Here is a 13,111-nt window from a genome sequence, read left to right as displayed (position 1 = left end):
GAAATTGGCTAAGAACCCCTTGCTGAGATCGTCGAAGCTTCGAATGCTTCGAGCAGGTAAGTCATTGAACCAGATTCTTGCTGATCCCACAAGGGTTTGCATGAACAACAAGCAACATTCAGCGTTTGACCATTTCTCGATTCTTGCGGCATAGGTAAAGATCTGAAGATGGTCTTCAGGATCTTCCGTCCCATCATATGTTCTGATGTGGGCCGGCATCTTGATTTTTGTTTGGATGTCATAATCGGCTATCTGCTGTGAAAAGCATGAAAGGTTACTTGATTTATAAGGCTTGGCCAGATCTTCTTCAATCCTTGTACCCATATTGTTGTTACCATTGTTGTTCCCTTGAGTGGCTAGCACTTGATTAATGAAGTGTTGCCACGGGAAGCTTGCCATCATCTGGGTCATCATCTGAGGCATGAGGTTGAAGCCTTGAAGGCTTCCGGGTGCAACAGAACAGTTAACTCCTAAGGGAGTGCTCATAATGGTGCTTCGTGCTAAAGGGAGTACCGACAAGGCTTGTTCCCATGAAGTTGTCGTTGAAGGTGGCAGACTTGTTACTGGGGACTGCAGGAGCTGGTCAAGGGTCAGCTCATGGCCTAGTGGAGCACCGCTTTGAGCAGGTTGAGACGAGAAAAGTGGTATGCTGTAGGGTTTGGCCTTACCGACAGGTATGGGTTAGGATTTGGGGGATTACTGGGACCTACCTCATTCCTAGATATAAAAGGAGGAATAGGAGGTCCAGGAGACAATGTTGGCTCAGGTTCATCATAGTCCAGACGGATCCTCACCCCCTTGTCCCTTTCTCTACTCACATACTAGTTGAGGAGAGACCTTAACTCAAGAAAATTGTTGGCGACCCCTTCCGGGGTAAGTTCGACATGCGACGGGGCACTAGTGACACCAACATTAGGGGAAGGGACCCCTGATCTGGACGGAGTAGGTGTAGTGAAAGTTAGGAACTCAGGAGTACCTCCCGGTGTCGAGAAAGATGCAGGTGTAGTTGCATGGGCTTGACTAGCACCTGGAGTAGAAGTGTTAGGAACTTGATTCACTTCTCCGGGAGATCCACTTTCTGACATGGCAATTTCAGGAGAATGGAGCTACACTACTAGGTCTTTCGGAGAAAACTAGTGGCGTAGCCCCACGGTGGGCGCCAACTTGTTGATGCAACAAATAATAGACCAAGTATAGTAGCTAGGCTGGTTAGGCAAAAGGGTTGAAAGGTTCAACTTTGCCTAACGCAAGTCGTGGGGTCCCCCCACGTTTGCAAGACGTGGAAGGAGGTTTACTAGTTTGTTCTTGTTGTTTGCTATGGATCCTCTTCTGAAATCTATTCAGATTTGGATGAAGGAGCAAACAGAATGTGTGTGTTGGAAGTGAAAAGAAGTACTTTGCAAGAAGCAAGTACTCGCAGCGAATGACCAGAGATGTTAAGAATCAGAGTTGGTCAGGATGTACTAGGAAGTAAGTGAGGTGTCGAATATATAGGAGAAGGAATCTCCCAAAGAGGAGTGCATTTGACTAGTGTCCCTGCTTGCAGTGAGGGGCTTGCCCTTTCGAGGGTTGAAGCCTTCTGACCCCTGGATAATAGAGTGTGTTCTGTAGACCTGCATTGCTTTTGCGGCTGGCGAGTTGGTGGGTTGGTGGAGATGTGACCATTTACTGTTCCCACATTGCTTTACTTCATCTCCTCAGCTTTTCAACCTTTGAACCGTTTAACCCTTTGGGTACTTATGTATTTTGGTCATTTTATTTTGTCTTGGGCTACCCCCGTCATCATGCCCTAATAAGTAATTTATCTTATGTAATGTTTTAAATAAATCATGACGAATAGAATTGTAAATAAATAAAAATAAAACTTAATAAAGAATCTTGGAAATCTCGACACTCTATGACAAGCCCAAAAACCTTCTCTTCTACCCATTCCATTTGGGAGTGTAAAGCCACATTATAAAGAGTTTTGCTTGAGGACAAGCAAAGATTCAAGTGTGGGGGTATTTGATGTGCACAAAATGCAACATATAAATTGCATCAATTGTGGCATAAAACTAACCCTTTTTTAGTACTAATGTTGGAAAAAGTGTGTTTTTGTCTTCCTTTTGTACTTTCAGGATTAAATAAGCTCAAATGAACAAAAAAAGCAAAAAGGCATCTAAATCTAACATAAATACAAGAAAAGAAACAAACGTGGCATGCTCGACCCCCCGACAGCATCATCCCCAGCAAAACAAGAAAACAGAAGGCTGAACACGCCCTGTGCTCAGTGAACACGGGGGCGTGCCCAAGTGTCTGCAGAAAAGACAAAGTTGTAGAAGCTTCTATCACCCACCACGGGGCGTGCCCAGCGGGCACGGGGCAGTGGTCAACTCTAAGATTCGCAGAATCTAGGGAAATCTTGATAGTACAGATACGCTTCTGCACACGGGGTCGTGCCCAGCGGACACGGGGGCGTGGTCAACTAATGCAGACAAACTGCAATTAATGAAGAAAGAGAAGGAGGATGGACACGGGGCCGTGCCCAATGGACACGGGGCCATGCCCAATGGACACGGGGCCGTGCCCAATGGACACGGGGCCGTGCCCGAGCTTCTGTTCAGGCTATAAATAGAGGTGCTTGGCTCACTTGCAAATCATCCCTTGGCACACCACCTCTCTCACACTTCACCCACACTCCACCACCACCACAACACCTCATCCATCATAGAGTGTGTGAGTAGTCTCAGGATCCAAGATTGATCGTAAGAGTTCTTGACAATCAAAGGCCATGTTTGCCTAAGTCTCTTACATCACTTGGTGAAGACAATCATTTAGTGTAATACTTTTTATTTTTAATCTTTTCGCACTTTTTATTTGGTTATGTATTAATAACTTTAATAACTAGTTTTATATGTTGAAGGTGATTCTTCCTTATCATTTGTCTGTGGTGTCTTGGCATTATTTTACTGTCTATATAAAATAAAAGATTTTCACCATTCATATCTCCACGGTCTATATGGAGATATGTTGGCTACCTGGTCGGGGGTTAAGGGAATGATTTGGTAAGAGTCTTGCCATTGTTCAGTGTATAGATCCTGCAAGGGCCTGGGACAAATTTAGTAGGACCTCCTTCAATACCCAACGGTATTGGATGGCGGGGGTCCAAACTCTTTGATCCCCTCATATGTAAACTACTATTAAAACTTTAACCCGGCTACTTAGGACTGTATCCCTGCTGACTCAGACTACTTAGGCGAGGGTAACGTCACCTTCAAAAGAGGGGCCTACCACAATATGCATTAATAACTTAATTAATTATCTTTCAATAATCTGACCATTTAGGATTGTATCCTTGCTGACTCAAACTACTGGGTTGAGGGTAACGTCACCTTCAAAAGAGGGGCCTACTACAATAACTAGGATGATCTCTTAAAGAGTGCAAAAGTGCGGAAATAATCAAAGGTTACACTAAAGGCGAGTCGGATCCAAGTTATTCATCTTGTCTATCTGTTTTTATTTTTATTTTTATTTTCAGCATTTTAGTTTTTTATTTTCTACTTTAAAACATTTTTCCTAAATTTTTGATTTGATTAGACGTTGAGGATAAACCGGTATTAAAAGCTCTTGTGTCCTTGGACGACCTCGGTATCTTACCAACACTATACTACGCTCACGATGGTTGCACTTGCCCATATGTGTGTTTGGTGTTAGTAAATATCGTATTTTATAAATTTAAAACTTGGCTAAAAAATGTAAAAGGACTTAAAATATACATAAAAAATATAGCACACTTCACGCACATCAGTTACTTCGTCTTTTTTTTTTTTTGTTTATCAAACTGTATAAAATAATGATTTATTCTATTCACATATGAGTAACCCAGTAGTACAAAAATTGTTTTATGGACCTGTTCAAATAACCATTATGGGGTGCTTTAGAAAAGCACTCTATCCCCTCTCCCCCTCAAACATCATAATGGATAGGAATGACCCATTCCATTCAATTATCTATTCTATACTTAAAAATTTAGTTATACGAACTATTTTACAACCTTCATTAATGAGGCTCTTAAATACATTTGTGCACAAGATTGTAATTTTACTATATTTACAAGTTACGAAGCACCATGTACAAGGATGTGTAAGCTATTTAAATGTAATGAATAAAGTAATAGAATAGATAATTGAATGGAATGGGTCATTCCTATCCATTATGATGTTTGAGGGGGAGAGGGGATAGAGTGCTTTTCTAAAGCACCCCATAATGGTTATTTGAACAGGTCCATAAAACAATTTTTGTACTACTGGGTTACTCATATGTGAATAGAATAAATCATTATTTTATACAGTTTGATAAACAAAAAAAAAGACGAAGTAACTGATGTGCGTGAAATGTGCTATATTTTTGATGTATATTCTCTCGTTTATTTCATTAACTTATACCAAACATAATTAAGGTTAGTTAAAAGCACTAGTCTATCCTCTTATGAAAAGATAGGTTAATGAAAAGCCAAATGCCTGCATAGCGGTGACTTGACGATTTAAGTAGCTATTTTCACAAACTCCGTTACACATGATCCTACAAACTTAAAGAAGATGCATGGCTAAATATATATTCATACATTAATTTTGTTATGCTCACTTGATTTGATGGGATTTGACCAATCAATATGGCAAATATCATTTGTTATACAAAACCCTGTTAACGACAGCAACCTTAACGACAATGACAACGTTAACGACTAAGGAGTTGAATTTAGGGTGTATCATTAATGGTCTAGTGGTATGTGTGATTTAGTCCCGACATATTTGGCGTGGATCCTTAACTAGTACTAAAATAAATTATATGCGTATGTACGTGTATATCAAAACCATAAGAATCGAGGAAACTACGCAAAAAATATTTTTGATACTCTGTTAGATAGATTTCTTAAAACAAAATTATAAATTTAGATAGATTTCTTTAAAAAAATTACAAATTTTGAACAAATCCATTTCCATTTAAAAGTGAATACAATGCCTGACGAAAATTTGTCACAATTCTAAGGAAATCCATCACTATATATACTTTTTTAGATAACTTTTTTTTCTTCATTATATTCATTTGTTTTTTTTATGGTTAACATGGATCTAATTAACTTAAAGAAATAATCAAGAGATAAATCTAATGAATGAGCTAAAAGAAAGTCACAACAACATATACAAAATCAAACACAAGTGCATGAAAGGAAAAATGGATACACATACAAACACCAACATAGGCCCACTTACATTACTGTTCTTATGGTTTAGATTAGTTATTAGCTCATTGACATTAAGTTTAGACCTTTAGTTAGCCTAATACTCAATTCCGTTAAGGTTTAAGGGCACGTTTTTTCGAGCTCGAACAGAGTACCCGAATTCTTGGGACCGGCCCTGTGCATAACAACACATTTTATTGATGATGATTAAGATTTTACATCAAGTACTAATTAGTTTTGAGCTACTGTGTAGTCATAAAGGAGGTAAGATTGGTGGAAAGCTTTTTTTTTTTTTTTTTGAAAATTTAGCTTTTTTTTTTTTTTTTTTTTTGAAGATTGGTGGAAAGCTAGTTTAGTGTTCGGAGAAATAAGATGTTAGAGATGTGTTGACTATAGTAGCTAATAATAGTTATTGCTTTTAGTATAAAAAGCACAATAATCCAAACACATTATTATCATATAGTAAGACTATGCGTAATGGTTGTGTGATGGGTAAGCAATGGACTTTGATATTTGAATTTTTTTCTTAAGAAAAGTAGATAATTGATATAGGAGTGCACTGTTTTCTTGAGGGAGACAAGAAAAAAAATTGATTTTTTTAATAATTTATCTAAAAATATGCTAAATATAGTTAAATTTAAGTTATCTTATTAAGTGGCCAGACTCTCTCTTTTGGGGTGTTTCAAGAGGGAGAAATGGCACCATGTGCAACCAGCGTTCATCTTCTTCAAATAACGTCTCCATGTTCTGATTACTACGCCCCCGTCATGCTGCCCATGTTCACCTTCTTCATCATCTCACCTATATCTTTACACTTTTACCTCCTCTTTGAAGCCCACAACATATAACCTTATATTAGTATGTGGATAATATTCGAACTAAAGAGTTAAAACGATTGTATTAAGTCAGACATATGAAAGCTAAAAGAAAAAAACAAAGAAAAAAACAAAGTGTGGTTGTGGGATGAAAAAGAAAAAAACAAAGAAAACATAGAGAAATCAACAACTTAAAAAGGGAAGGAAAAAAACAAATTCAAAGTGCCAAAAGGGTTCAAATGTTGAATATTGTGTGGTTTTTCCTTTTTTTTTTTTTTTTTTCCTTTTTCTTACCCAAATGGGAGTTTTGGTAAAAAAAAAAAAAGGTGTTTGTGGTATCAACCCATGCAGAAATAATGTATTTGTTTGGAATTGGGTTTTAAGTAAGAATTGGCTTGTCAAAGCATTATGGATGTGAATCACATAGACCTTAATCCAAACAATAAGTTGATATTGGAAGCTAAAGGATGTTCACATTGATGTGGAATTACTAAACATTATTGCTTTGACAATTGAAATCGTTGAAAACGATTTGCGATAGATTTCCAGTGTTTTATAGGCAAATTTTCAAAGTTGAAAGCGCGGATCAGTTCTTGGGCGTAGCAATTAAAACTAGCAGTTATTTGGTATGCTAAGTTTCTTGATGATAATGTGTGGCAATTAAAGTGGTGTTTACCTAGGTTATTTTTCACACAATATACCAAGTGAAACTAGTGGTCACTTGGTACCTTATACATGCCATTATTTTAAGGGTTAGAAGTGTTTGTCTTCGTATTTGAGTGGCATTCAACATAGATATTATATTATGAGTTATAAGGCATATTAGGAGTATGTTAAGAACATCTTAGAGCAGAAAAAAAAACATGTAACATTCAATTGCCGCTTGAGGTTTTTGCTTTCTAGTGATGGTATAGATTTGTTGTTATGTGATGATACAATAGTTCATAGTTTTATGTAAAGTTGCTTTCGATAAATGGCTTATATATCTAAAACTCCAAACTTATGATTACATGGAAAACTAAAGGTTGTGTATTTCATGATGATATGTAATTTTTTATTTTTATTTTTTTTACATAATAAGGTGTTAGTCGCGTTACTACATTAATAGGATTAATAGGCCAGTAGTGATACTTCAGTGGTCCGTCAGTGATCCAAATTTGTCGTTCAAAAAAAAGTAGGTCAGTAGCAAAGACGACTAAATTGAAGAGGTTTCGATTATGACAGGTTCGACAATAGAACTAAATGTCTCATAGCAATTAATGAAGGGCAGTTGACTATTAAGTTTAACCACCATATGAGCATGGTATCATGTAAGGTATACCATTTGCATTAAGATTGAATTCATACAACCACATAGATCTAGCTAAATTTATCACGAGTAGGTTAGCGACATGATATAAGACTTAAATTTTTACAAGAACACTATTATTCTTCTTACATTATTATTTTATTTAAGGAACCGAATGACGTGATACTAGCATTAAAGTTAAGCATTTAAAGTGTGTTAAAACTGATAAATAAATTTACATGGCATTTACAAGAGTAGACATCTTTTTTTAATGATAAACTAACCTACATCTAAAGAAATACTCTTATCGTTCATGACATTATAGTCTAGTGATATATTGAAATTGAGATAAGTCTTAGAGATCATTAGGTTTTGGGTTTGATTCCATAAGGAGGTTTTCCTAGATTTATTTGGTTTCCTCCAGAATTAGTATATAGTGATTATTGTCTGGTGGAGATGGATATGATCGGATGGCTCCGTTGGTAACACGATGATACTCTGGTGGTCTATCAGTGATCCAAATTTGTCGTTCAAAAAAATATAATAATAAATACTCTTGTAAATTTTATCTGCATCAATCTGGATTTGAGTATTTCACCTCTTAAATGTACATCTAAATAAATACTCTTATAAGTTATATCTACACCTTACCTTACCATTACACCTTTTTCCTTAAGGAAAGAAGATGATACATCTAGTTACATATTCATAAGGTGTTTAAAAAACATTTTAAAAAAGATATCTAGAGGAAGTTAATTATTATCCCCAAGTTTTTCATCCTTTAAATGTTTATAACTTTTGGAGTTCATATTAAAATATCAAAACAATTTCTTGTAAACCAAAAATACGGTGTTAAATAACAATCATTGAAATGAAATACATATATAAGTATATCTAAAAGTTGAAGCTTGAAAGTGGAAAAATGATAATATACGGCGGTTCTTTTGACCAAACCACCGTCCCGACGGTAGAATACGACACCTACAACTCATACTAACATCGCTTTCCGTCGCCGACCGCCCAAAGAAAAAGGTGGTCGTCAAAAGTTGGCTTATGTCTTTTCTAATGTCTTTTATTTTTTATTTTATTTTTTCATAATTTTCAAAAGTCCTTTTTTGATTTTTTCTTCGTCGCTTTTTTGCTTTTAATTTTCCAACTTTTTTTTGGTTTCATATTTGATGATTCCTTTTAAAGTAATCGTACGCTTTTTAGCTTAAATGTGTTTTAAAACGTGTGTTTTTGAATATATTTGATATTTTAACTATTTTAAGAGTTATATATGGTAACACCATCGATGAACTTTTTTCAATAATTTCAATTATATGCAACAATTATTATTTGTGAAGTTAAACTTTAGTATTTTCTGACATGTGATAAAGCTAGTTTAATAAAAGATATGTGACTTTTATGACAATGATTCGAACACATTAATATGTATTTATTTATGTTTCGAACGTGTCATACATAAATGTTTTCACATGTATAACATACCTTTAAACAACTTCATTTTATATATTAAATTTTGAAATATAAAACTAACGAATTATATGACGTAAGGTGACATCATATACATGAATTGTGGGTGGTTTTGTGGATTGTTGGGAGAAAGTAGATTAGAAATGGTAAACGTTTCCAAAAGTTTTTGTTTTGAAATTAAAATAGCATTAGATTCGGTTCACTTTATATCTAAGTTAAAATGTTAAAAGTATGTGGCTTTACTGCCACGTCATTATCTAGAAAGTTATATCTAGTAATCAAGTTATTTAACATAAATATAATGTTTTATAAAATATGAAAATTAACATTTCCTCAGTAATTTAAGATGTATAAGATAAATATATGGCGCGTTACTTAATACACTATTAAAGCGTGTTATTATTACATATTTACATGCTTATATCGGTTGTTATAATCAAATACAATCTTAAAAAAACATAGCTTTAGAAACTAAAAACGTACTTTATGGATATAACACTAACAAAATACATTGGTCTTAATAAGAGCATATGCATTCAGACGCTTTTAGTCACAGATGATACACGTAAAAGAGAGAGGCTACAGATGTGGCGATAAGAGAGGGAGGGTGTGGTCCGTGGTCATGGGTCGTCTGTTAGGGAAGAATGCATCTTGTGTTAGACGGGGAGGAAAGGGAAATTTGCAGACGTACGTGAGGAGGAAAGATTTATGAGGTGGTTCATGAGGGCAATGTGGAGCCGTTCATGAGGTCCTACAACGTTATACCTCTGGAACTCAACAGTTTATATAAAATATAATATTCTTCTGATAATTTAAAAAAAAAAGTTGATGTATGATTATTTAAAATACAAAAAAACAAATACAACGATGATATATACGTCAAGCATTTTATAAAAATACAATGTTAGAGCTGTCTTTGAGAATTCTCAAAATAATTTAGGTCCGGGGCGAAATAAAAAACTAGGCCCAAAATTGTGATAAGGGCTAATGAATTAAAAAAAATAAGACCTTGGTGGTGGAGCAAAGTTTTGAACTTGAGACCTCTACATAATCTTGAGATGGTTTTTCTCACTCCACCACCAACATTTTTTGTATAATAAATGAATGTATATACCAAATATATAATTTACTACATATATAAAAGTTTATAAAAACCTTTCGGGCCCTTTGAAAATTTGGGCCTCGAGCGACGACACGGGTTGGCCGGCCCAAGAGCCGGCCCTGCGGTTTTGACTCCATAGCAAGAAACTTAAGGTTCGGATTTCTAAATGTCATCATAATACATACGAAAAAGTAGTGGCGGAGCTTGAACGAGAACTCAGCAGGGGCCGGACACTTAAAACCAGGCTCTTAAAAGTCCAACATTTTACACTACAAATATATTTTCATTGAAAATTTTCGGTAAAATTTAACACTACGAGCGAAAAACTGGCAGAGGCCGGGGCACCCGTCCCCAAAGAAGCTCCGCCAGTGTGAAACAGAAAGAATGAAGGTGCTGGGCTTGCTTAATGGGCCACGTCTGTAGGGCCGAAGGAAAAGGGAAAGGAAGAAGCCTGCTGTTTTTTTGGGCCGGATTGGATTCAGATTGGGGCGGTTAGGTCCCGACCCGCCTGAGCTGCAGGAAATTGCAATCGATATGAAATTATGGAAATCTTAATTAGTTTACCGAAGTGACCGTTTTGGCTATTGTTGTTGTAATATGTTTTAAAAATTAACAAATCAGTTATTTTAGTTACAACTATGATTTCCTGAAAGTTTACCAAACAGACCCTAAAGTTCTAAATTAATACGTTAGGCTAGGCCTATAAATGAACCGAACGAACACGAACATAGGTATGTTCGTGTTTGTTCATTTAACTTTAACCGAACATGAACACAAACACGAACATATAATCAAACACATTTTTTTTTCGTGTTCGTTCATTAAGAAATCGGGCATTTTCGTGTTCGTTTATGTTCGTTCATTTAAAGCCTAAACGAACAGTTCACGAACATAAACGAACATAAACAAAAAAAATTAACTGAACATATTGGAATAAACATAAATTAACATGACTGAACAAACACAAACGAACACAAATAAACGTAATTGAACAAATATAAACAAACACAATTTAAGAACACAAACAAACAAGTCTTATATATAACAGTTCATCCGAAAACACAAATACATTAGGGTTCATAGATACTAAAATAAAGTAGTTTTTTATATAAATTAAGTAAGTGATCATCTAAGAAAAATTTTAAAATTTCATTTTTTATTACTAGAAAACTCAATTACTAATAGTTATATTTATATAAGTAGTTAGAAAACCTAATATTAGTATAAATATAACTATTTATGTGTTTACTATATTTTAAGGAACGTAAATAAACGGACATAAACAAACGTTCACGAACATAAATGAACGAACATAAACGAACGTTCACAAACATAAATGAACGAACACAAGGTGTGTTCATGTTCGATCATTTATTTAAACGAACAATTTTTTATGTTCGTGTTCGTTCGTTTATTAAATAAACGAACTTCCCGTCGAACAAGTTCATGACCAGTTCATGAACGTTCAGTTCATTTACAGGCCTACGTTAGGCATAGATTTTTAAATAAGAAAATTGATATGTATTATACAAAAAGGAATTTTATCCAAGTTGATGACAAATGTTACATGTTAGGTTGTAGTTTTTGAGTTGGTGCTTAGAAGAGCTTTAGATGATATTGTTTTATTGCCACCTCTTTTTTGTAATATACTCTGTAAAATAATGTGGTTACCTAGGAAAAATACAAAAAATGGGTATCTGAGTGAAATAAATAACTACATTATTGTGAGTTATTTCAAGTATTGAAAATTTGATGTATACAAGAAATGCTACAAAATGATTGGATGCCACTAAATTGATACGTACACTTGTTATATGATACATAAACTATTAAAGTGGCCCACTTAAAGTGAGTTTTACGAGTTTTTTTTATATAAAGGGTGATAGATGTTTATTAATGTATTGTAATTGTGTTTATAAAAGTTTACTTATCCTGCTATATAGTTTGTGAGAGTGCATGAAACTAAATAGAAAAATGTGATGCTAATGCATCACAGTTTTTATTTTATTTATTTTTCTAATTTCATGTTAGAAACAAAAAAAAACTGGAAGCTCCAAAAAGATTACTACTATGGTAAAGATGGTTATTTTGTGAGGAATGGGCTTTGGATACCCATCAGAGTTTAAGGGCCCATTTCCGATAATTAGCTAATTGGGGCTGGGCTACATGGCTTCATTGGCTTGTGAGACATGAGACTAGAGGTTCATACAACCGGGTTTTTTTAATACCTGGATTCGGGTACATACCTAGGTACGGGCGTCACCGGGTTCGGGTTTAGGTCCAAACAAGGTATTAATAAATATTTGTTTTTACTAAAGAAATAATAAGTAAGATGACAAGCATGGTTGTAGTTAAGACTAAGGAGGCAAATGAACCCTGATTAGTTCTCTCATATTGGTCTATTGGCTGGCAATTAGAACGATGTGTTGGCGACGCATAGGGGAGACTGTGACAACCCTCATAATTACATGTATTCGTACGATGTATTAATGTTAATTAAAGTGCTTAATGACTGTGTTGAATTACATAACTATTTTCTGATTACTGCGTCATACTTACATGTGTTGGTTAACATACTAGTCTTGTGCAGAAAATTGACTAAATGGTCCTGAATGTTTTCCTAAGTTTTAGGAATTAATTGTGTTACAAAAATGTATATAAAAGACACTTTACGGAATAATTAAACACTTTAACGGAACGGTATCTAACCGAACAACCGGACATTACCCGGGACACCAAATTTTGCCAAACACATTGTTTAGTTATTTCTTGGCAAAATTTACATCCAACCCCCCCCAATACCCGAATTCGGTCACCACAAGGGACCCACAAGATTTCACCAACATACTTCTTAGATTTTATTTCCATTTTTATATTAGATCCTTGCTTGCACATATGAACAAAATATTGGAAGATCTTATAAGTATGGTATCATAGATCACCATGTCATTTCATATATCTTCACTAAACCTTCACACCATCTCTCAAACTCTCCCTCTCTTCTCGGCTCCCCTCAACCGCCACCATCACCACCACATAACCACCATCTTCATCAAAGTTTCAAGTCTCATTCAAGCATATAAAGTGATTCAAGGAGGCTTGTATCTTGTAGAACTTCAAGGAGCTTCTTTCACTTGCTTTTCACCATCATCTTCTCCAACTTCTTCACTAGAGATTCCTCCCTAGCTATAAGCTAGTAGTAAGTCTTG

This window comes from Helianthus annuus, chromosome 5 (genome assembly GCF_002127325.2).
Source record: "Helianthus annuus cultivar XRQ/B chromosome 5, HanXRQr2.0-SUNRISE, whole genome shotgun sequence".
NCBI lineage: Eukaryota > Viridiplantae > Streptophyta > Magnoliopsida > Asterales > Asteraceae > Helianthus > Helianthus annuus.
This window is presented reverse-complemented; position numbering follows the sequence as displayed.